The sequence below is a fragment of the Castanea sativa genome, chromosome 5 (genome assembly GCF_040712315.1).
Source record: "Castanea sativa cultivar Marrone di Chiusa Pesio chromosome 5, ASM4071231v1".
Lineage (NCBI taxonomy): Eukaryota > Viridiplantae > Streptophyta > Magnoliopsida > Fagales > Fagaceae > Castanea > Castanea sativa.
The window spans coordinates 39,492,119-39,500,452 of NC_134017.1; positions in this window are offsets into that span (position 1 = coordinate 39,492,119).

Consider the following 8,334-nt stretch of genomic DNA (forward strand, 5'->3'; position numbering starts at 1 on the left):
ACCACAATTGATAATAGATTATAAAATTAGTTTTCAAGATTATAAATTTTTTATATGCTTTTATTATTTGTCAAATTAGTTATCCAATAAGGCATTTGTAATTTTGTTTTATATTTTGGGATGTTGATATTACGTAGAAATGAAACTTATTATTTGTTTTACTTATCCTTTGTACTATTTTGCTTTGGTTAGTAATGCTGAGATTTGTATAATTTTAAAACTATTGAACAAATATTAATTTGTTTAGCTAAAATCGTTCTTGATATGAGTGGGGAAGTCAAAGTAATGCATTTTGCATTAAGTGATTTGTTGTGTAACTTTCCAAATGGAAAATACATGTTATTTTCTTTTAAAAAAACTATTTCATGTGAAAAATATGGGTCAACCTAACCCAAACCGACTCGACTAGTAACCCGATTGACCCTACTCATTTTCTAACCCACTTAAATTGACTCGTTTTTAACCCACAACCCTTTTGACTAGCAACGCGATTGACTCAATCCAACTTGACCCATCCTGCCCACTTGCCATGTCTAGGTAATGGTAGACACTATTTTATCACAAGTCAAAAAATCCCAGCAATATCCATATTTTTTAGTCAAGTTCAAGTAGGTTATCACGGGGATTTAATATGCCAGGTCTATATTGACCTTTGTTGCACATCTAATACTCTAATCGATAAATTTAGTAATACAAACAGTGTTCATATTTTCTAACGGTTAACGCAATCTATTATAATTAGTACATAATAAAAGTGATGTGAATTTTAAATCCATGTAAAAATAATGCCGTATTAACTAAATACTATTGTTGTATTAACTAAATACTATTGTTGTAGTAATAGGCTGTGAAACATTTTGGTGCTCATAAGGTTGCTCCACCTTGATATCCTGAAAACGAAATAGACATAATATAAAGGTTGTGTTAGACATTGGCTTAAAAAATCAACTTATTTTATTATTTAGTTTATTTTGTTACTATTTATGGGTCCCACTGTACTTTTTGGTACTATTAATAAGTCTCATTATACTATTTCAGCTAACTTTTATCTTTATCTACAGTACGTTCAGTAAAAGATTTTCAGTTTCAGTTAAATAAGTAGTTCTCAAACGGAGACAAGATTGGTTTTTTTGAATAAATTTATTTGCATAGCTTCCATGGTGCCTCAGCAATTAGCATGACCTAATGTCATCAAAGCCGGCTAAATGCTAGACCAAAAATTGCGGTCGCCTAAGGCCCCAAGCAAAAAAAAAGGCCCCCAAATTTTAACCAATATGGTTATTTATAATAAATAAATAAAATAATATTTTTTTTACCAAATGAAAAATAAATAAAAAAGAAAGAAAAATGCAACGTCCATAATATTTTTCACAACACTTTAACAACTAATGTTAAGTAGTTGGTTGTTATTGATGGCAAAAAAATAATTATAGTGATATTTTCAAATAAAAAACAAAAAGCAACTTAAAACAATAGAATTTGTTACAAAAAATATTGTGAATATTGCATTTCTAAAAAAAATAATAAGAGTTGAGTTAGCAAACTTTTACTAGTTCTCATTTAAGTCTACCACTTACACCACTTTTTTACTTACCACTATCAATCTGTCACATCAACAAATATGAAAAATTTTGTCAAACTTTTTCTATTTATAAAATTTCTTTAAAAAAAAGAAAAAATTCTACGTGGTTCATATTAATTAGTAGTAATTTTACATCTAATACAAGATAATTAATTTTCGCCTTAGGCCTTCAAATGTATCAAGCCGCCCTGAATGTCATTTAATTTTATATGGTAACACATTTTGTGCACCTTGTACATTATCTAATTCATTGCATATATAGTTTACATGATTTTTGTTAGTAAGTCCACCACAGTGTACATGACAAACTTATATCCGAAGGCTGAAACACGGTCAAATCATATTATTAAATACCATCATGCTAGATTTTTTTTTTTTTTTTTTTTTTTGATGGGACCATCATGCTAGATTTTAACCAAAAGTGGAGTCATATTTTCTGACTTGGCCGTCACTAAAGAATGAAAGACCGTGTGTTGAATGCATTATTAAGACACGCAATAATGAAGATGTATATTCTCATTTTGGCTCTTTTTTATTTATTTAGTTATTTTCAGAGAGTTTTAATCTATGATATCCGCTTCTGATAATAGCTATTTATCATCAGATCAAGATACCAATTAATTTTTGGTATAAGTAGGGATTGAATCTTAAATTTCTTATACAACCATCAGAGAGATCCCCTCATCTTTTTTAGCTTGGGTTCTACTTGCCTACAATAACTTCATCTTTCTGGGTGACCAACATGAATTAGAAATTTCCATTTTCTATTGAAGGTTTATGTACTTATGTGCTGGGTGCTGTTCTCACTTCTCACAATTGCTAGAGGACATCAATTTTTATCCCCCAACACCCCCCCCCCCCCCCCAAAAAAAAGGAGTTTGTCAATCCATTTGTTATCAATATTCAATGTTAAGATTTAAATGCCACTACACTTCTTGGTTACACAAAGCGTAGGGGTTAGGTGTATTATTTCCATGATTTTTCAAATCAAATTAAAAAGGAGTTAGTTACCATATGTGAATATTTTATAATTTTTGTTTGAAATAATTACTCCCTCCGTCCTACTTTGTTTGTCCTGCTTGAAAAGTCAAACTTTTTAAGAGAACATCATTTATTGTCTTTTCTGTTTTATAAAAATGTATAAGTTTACAAAACTACCCTTAAATAAATTTATCAGCTTTTTTAAAAAAGAGTTATTCTTAATGAGACAACTAAAAATGTGCCCCAATTAATTGATTTCTTTTAGTTTTCTCTTCAAATAATTTTCTATTCAAATAGTTTTGAAAATAAAGTGGGGGTTTAATAGGAATATTAGTAAACTAATGACTTTTATTTTTAGAAACAGGACAATATTTTGGGACATTCCAAAATGGAATATATGACAAACAAAATGAGACGGATGGAGTATTAACTTTTTATTTATTTATTGATAGTCATCTTTGTGGTATAATATTTTGGTAATTATGTTCAATTATATTATATATACCATTAAGAGGGAGGAAAAAAAATCAAAAAGTATTAGGAATAATTAATCAAGAATGTGAATATATATATATATATATATATATATATATATATATATATATATATATATATATAGCCTAATAGATTAAATTCTATAAGAATATCATGTAAAACCTATGTTTTACTCTTCCAATCTCAACATGTCACATCATCTTATCACATATCTACGAATAAGCACAACTACACCTAATCAATTCTAATACCCATATCTAAATCCAACTAAATTGAGAGTTTATTGAAATGTTATTAGATGTGGTAGGATGTATTGAATTTTAAGTAAAACATTGATGTGGCAATCTCTCATTGGATAGTTTAAACATGAGTTTTACATCTCATCCTTACCAAATTCAGACTCATTGCCTAAATGAATTCACAATTATTAGGTATAATTCCTTTTTTTTTTTTTTTTTTTGCAGGTTTAGCACCTGTGGTGGTTCATGTTAAAATAGGAAGTATACTTGTTGAAATCCTAATCATCATTCTATTGTAGTTGGATGAGTCACCTGTGTATTTGGGTAAGAAGGTAACATTTGTTGTTTTTCTAATGGTCTTGGTTTAATTTATTAATTTCTTGAAATTATAGAGTCAATTTTATTATTTTTTAAAATATCATAATTGTATTGGTTTAAGAATTGATTTCATTTTAATTAATTAATGAGAATAGAAAATAAATAAATATTTTCTAATCAATTTTTAATAAACCTCGTGAGGGCATGGATTGGTCGTACCCTAGAATTTAATCAACTTGGTAAAGTTTTAGGCAAAGAATCAATTTTTCTCCTTAGATTCTTCATACTATTTACGAAATGTAGTATGTTTGTGTATTTTATATATATATATATATATATATCCATGTTATATGTATAAACATGTCCATGCTTGAAAAAGTTTGGATGAGTGTGCAAACTTACACTTTTGTCTTAGCAAATTTGAGTCTTGACAAAAACTTACAGCTCTAAACTCTTTTCAATGGGCATGACAAATTTGAGCATAGGTTTGATAAGAATCAACAAGCACCATTAAATGGTCCACTGCATGTTCCAGTTGGACCTATTACTAGATCAAGGTCTAAGAAGATCAAAGAAGCACTTAATGAGCTGATTTAAGAGATTTGAGCTGATTCTAAAATAGGGCATTCCAACCTTGGCCTAAAGGAAGATGAAGACGTAATAAATTTAATCCAAGCTATTGATAGACTGGTCTTGCTTGATTGGGCGTAATTTCCATAGCAATGGTGTGAATTAATGATTGATTGACTTTCTAATTCCATACCAATTAATTGGCTAATTGACTTGCCTTCCTTAGGCGTGATTACCTTGCCCATTTCAGTCTATTTTTGGCATGGAGGAGCTGCTAATTTCAGACCAAATTAACCTTAATTTTAGACTTCTATTATTTAGTCATTTTTTAATGAAAATTAAGACAAACGTGAGGTTTGCTTCTTCTATTGGTTCTTCAAAGAACTTGTGAATTTTATACCTTTGGTTCATGATTCAATTATAATTATTGGGTTGAGGTTTGTTACTTTATACATTTAGTTCGCGTTTCATTTATAGACGCTGGGTCGGGATTTTCTATTAAAAAGATGAATTTTAGCTTTTTTGGGCAAGTAGTCCAATATTGCTTGTTGGGTCTCAAAGCGCGTGGATTGAGGTTTGCATCTAGGTTTCAATTAAAGATGTTTCATATTCACTTCTTACAAGAAGAAAGTTTTAGTAGAGTTCATCTTTGAGGAGTGGAAATCTCCTCCATTGATTTTGTATATATATATCCATGTTATATGTATAAACTTGAGTATGTTATATTTATAAACATGTTCATGTTTGAAAAAGTTTGGATAAATGTGCAACCTTACACTCTTGTCTACGCAAATTTGAGTCTTGACAAAAACATATAGCCCTAAACTCTTTTTCGATGGGCATGACAAATTTGAGCCTGAGTTTCAATTAAAGAAGTTTCATATTCACTTCTTACAAGAAGAACGTTTCAGTAGATTTCATCTTTGAGGCGTGGGAATCTCCTCCATTGATTCTACCATATAAATCTTTAAGGCATTGTCACCCTTTGTAAGAAATTTTTTATAATGACAATTCGGCAGTTTATCTCATTTGCTGGATTTATCATTCCTTATAATTCTATAAAATTTCCTATTTTTTTAATCACTTATACCCCCCACCACCATTTTCTATTGTCAATAACATGTTTTCTTTTTCTTTTTTTCCTTTTTAATATTGGCTGGTTTCGATCTAGTGGCACATAACGTTTGGTACTAGATCTATAACCGTTGCAATTGCTCGTATCTAAAATTTTCTTCTTTATTTATTTATTTATTTGCTAAATAATCACCTGCTTGAAACAAAAATAGGAAGACAAAAAGCATTACAACAAGGGAGAGGACCTGTTACCATATCTATCTAATGCCACCAAGCTAGGAAGACCAAAGAGGGGAATCGACCTTGCCCAATTGAAAAAAGTTGCCCATTGGGCCAAAAGATGGGCAGCGAATTACCCTCCCTGTACACAAAAGAAAAAGAACAAAAATCAAAAGTGTTAATAAGCTCCTTTATATCAGCAAGAATCGCTATTATGCTCCAGTGGGGTTGTTGGGCTGAGTTTATTAGAGGCTCAATTAAATTCCAAGAATCCCCTTCCACTGTAACTTTCTTGTATTCTTCTTGGACTGCTCTTCTAATTGCACATAAGCTACCTTTGCTTCTCCTAGAATAGGACTACCTGGATCAATTTGTTATGCCCATGCCATTAGTTAGACTCCTTTATCATCTCTGCACACAACTACTATAGATGTTTTCTCATCTCTAATAGCTGGATCAAAGTTCAACTTCACCCAAATTTTTGGTGGGGCTTGCCATTTGATTTCCCTCATGTGACGTTTTGGTTAGGCACACCAAGCTTGCTTATGCTCCTCAAAGGATATAAGTATTTGTCTTGATAGCTCAGTTGGGTTGCTTTTGAGACCCTCTACTCTTGCTTTATTCCTTGTCATCCAGATTTGGTCACAAAGAATTAAAGCAAATAGTAGAAATTGGTTGACTTCATCCACCTTTAAACCCAAAGAGGATTTCGGGTTTAGGACTATTTTAATCCAATCTTGAATAGAAATGTTGCCCATACTGCAAAGGTTTAAGGCCATGGAGCAAGAAGCCAAATTTGGGACACCCAATCACATTGAATAAAGAGATGCTCCAAAGATTTAAGAGCACTTTGACACGAGAAGCAATCAAGAGATTAGATAGGAAATCTGTTATTTATAGCTATATAGATTGGCAAGATACCTTAGCAAGTTTCCACAATAGATTCTTCAGTCTTGTATGAACTTTGAGTTTCCAAATTGCTTCCCAATCTTTACTAGTTAGTTACTGGTGGTGGTAAGATGACGATGCTCTTACCTAATGGAGATAAGCGCTTGGATGAGTCCCCCGTATATTTACGTAAGCATGTAACATTTTTTTTTTTGTTTTTTCTTTCTATCGGTTTACTTTTTTGAAATTATATATTTAGTTTTTTACTTTTTAAAATATCATAATTGTATTGGCCTAAGATTTGAATGTAATTTTATTAATTATTGAGAATTATAAAATTTTCTATTCAAATTTTAATAAACCTTGTGAGAGCGTTGCGCATGAATTGGTCACTAGGGATGGCCATTCCCATTGGGTAATGAATATCCAATTCTATCCGATCTAAATATTCCGGGCAATACCCAATTCTTAATGGGTAGAAGATAATCGGGATAGGGTTTGGATATTAACCATTTACCCATTATTACCGATTTAACTAATTATTTTTAACTCAAACCTAACTTAACCCAATTAGTAAGGTTAACTCCTAACCCACCCAATTACCCAATAATCAAAATTACCAAATTGCCCCTAAAATTTCAAAATGACCAAAGTACTCCTAAAATCCTCTAAAAGTGCTAAAATACCCCTTGTGGGCACAAAGTAAAGTATGCCCCGGTCGAGTAGACCGTGGTGGAAAAAAGTGGAGTCACCACCTATATTAGGTCTAAGAACCATATTGGGCCTTTTAGACCAATCACTTACATACATGAGTACACATACCAAATTATGGTGCCTCCAATATAGTCGAGATCGCTAGACGACTCCTCAGGTCCCTCCTTCGACGTCGGCCCCTTATCTCTATTTCTAACTCCCTAACCTACTTTCGTAGGTTTTCTATCTCCTGGTCCTATACACTATGGTACGAATGCTTAAGAACATAAGAGACCGATCTTTTTCCCTGCGAGGACCCCTCATCCGAATCAAGCCTTGTCTCATGCCCATCTTGCATGCGGTCCTATTCCCTTTTCCGTTTCCTCTTTAACCTCCTTTGGCCTTAAGACAAAACCCTTGAACGCCTACCTCCATGGCCTATCGATCCCTCTCTTGTATGTGGCTCCTCCATCCTAGGCGGTGGTAAACTAGCTCCGGATCTTCACGACAAGTTGCCAATTACAAACTATTATATATTGGTATTGGCAAAAGTTGGAACAAGTTTGGAGAGAAACCCTTATATCTTTTTATTGGGTGTGAATTTTGAAAATCTAACGATTGATTTGCATATTTCTTATGTTGAGTATTTTTATCTTAATATGCATATCAAATTTTATTGAAATCAGATGTTATTTACTATGCGATCAATAAACCTATTTTTTTACACAAATTTAGATTACAAAATCTTAAACTTAAAACATTTGATTGAAAAGATAGCAATTAATCTTTAATCTTCTTAAAATTTTACAAGCACAAAGGATACATGCAATACAAAATTAGATTTTTTCAAAATTCACTCTCGACGTAAAAATATAAGACTTAAAAGAGTTCTGAAAGAAGCATTTTTCTCGAGAAATTATTAGATACACTAGGAGGACTGCTAATGTAGTCCTGCAATCAATGAGATAATGTCATTTGTGGGAGTGATAGGTCCAGGAGTATATATTGGGCAAAAGGCCCAATCCGAGGACATTAAGTAGTCCGAGGATGGACAAATATCTTCCTAAGAATCCGTGTTGGTAAGTTAAGAAATAATCTGATCATGATCATCCAAGAAGGTGGTCTGAGGAGGAATACTTCCTCGATTGAGAAAAGCAGAGATTGGAAGGTACGGTCTGCCACCTAGAAGTAACACTCTAGGAGATCTTGTAGGTAAGGATATACATCGTAAGAGCACAAAACAGGGAAAGACTATGAAATATCTAGGAGAAAGCT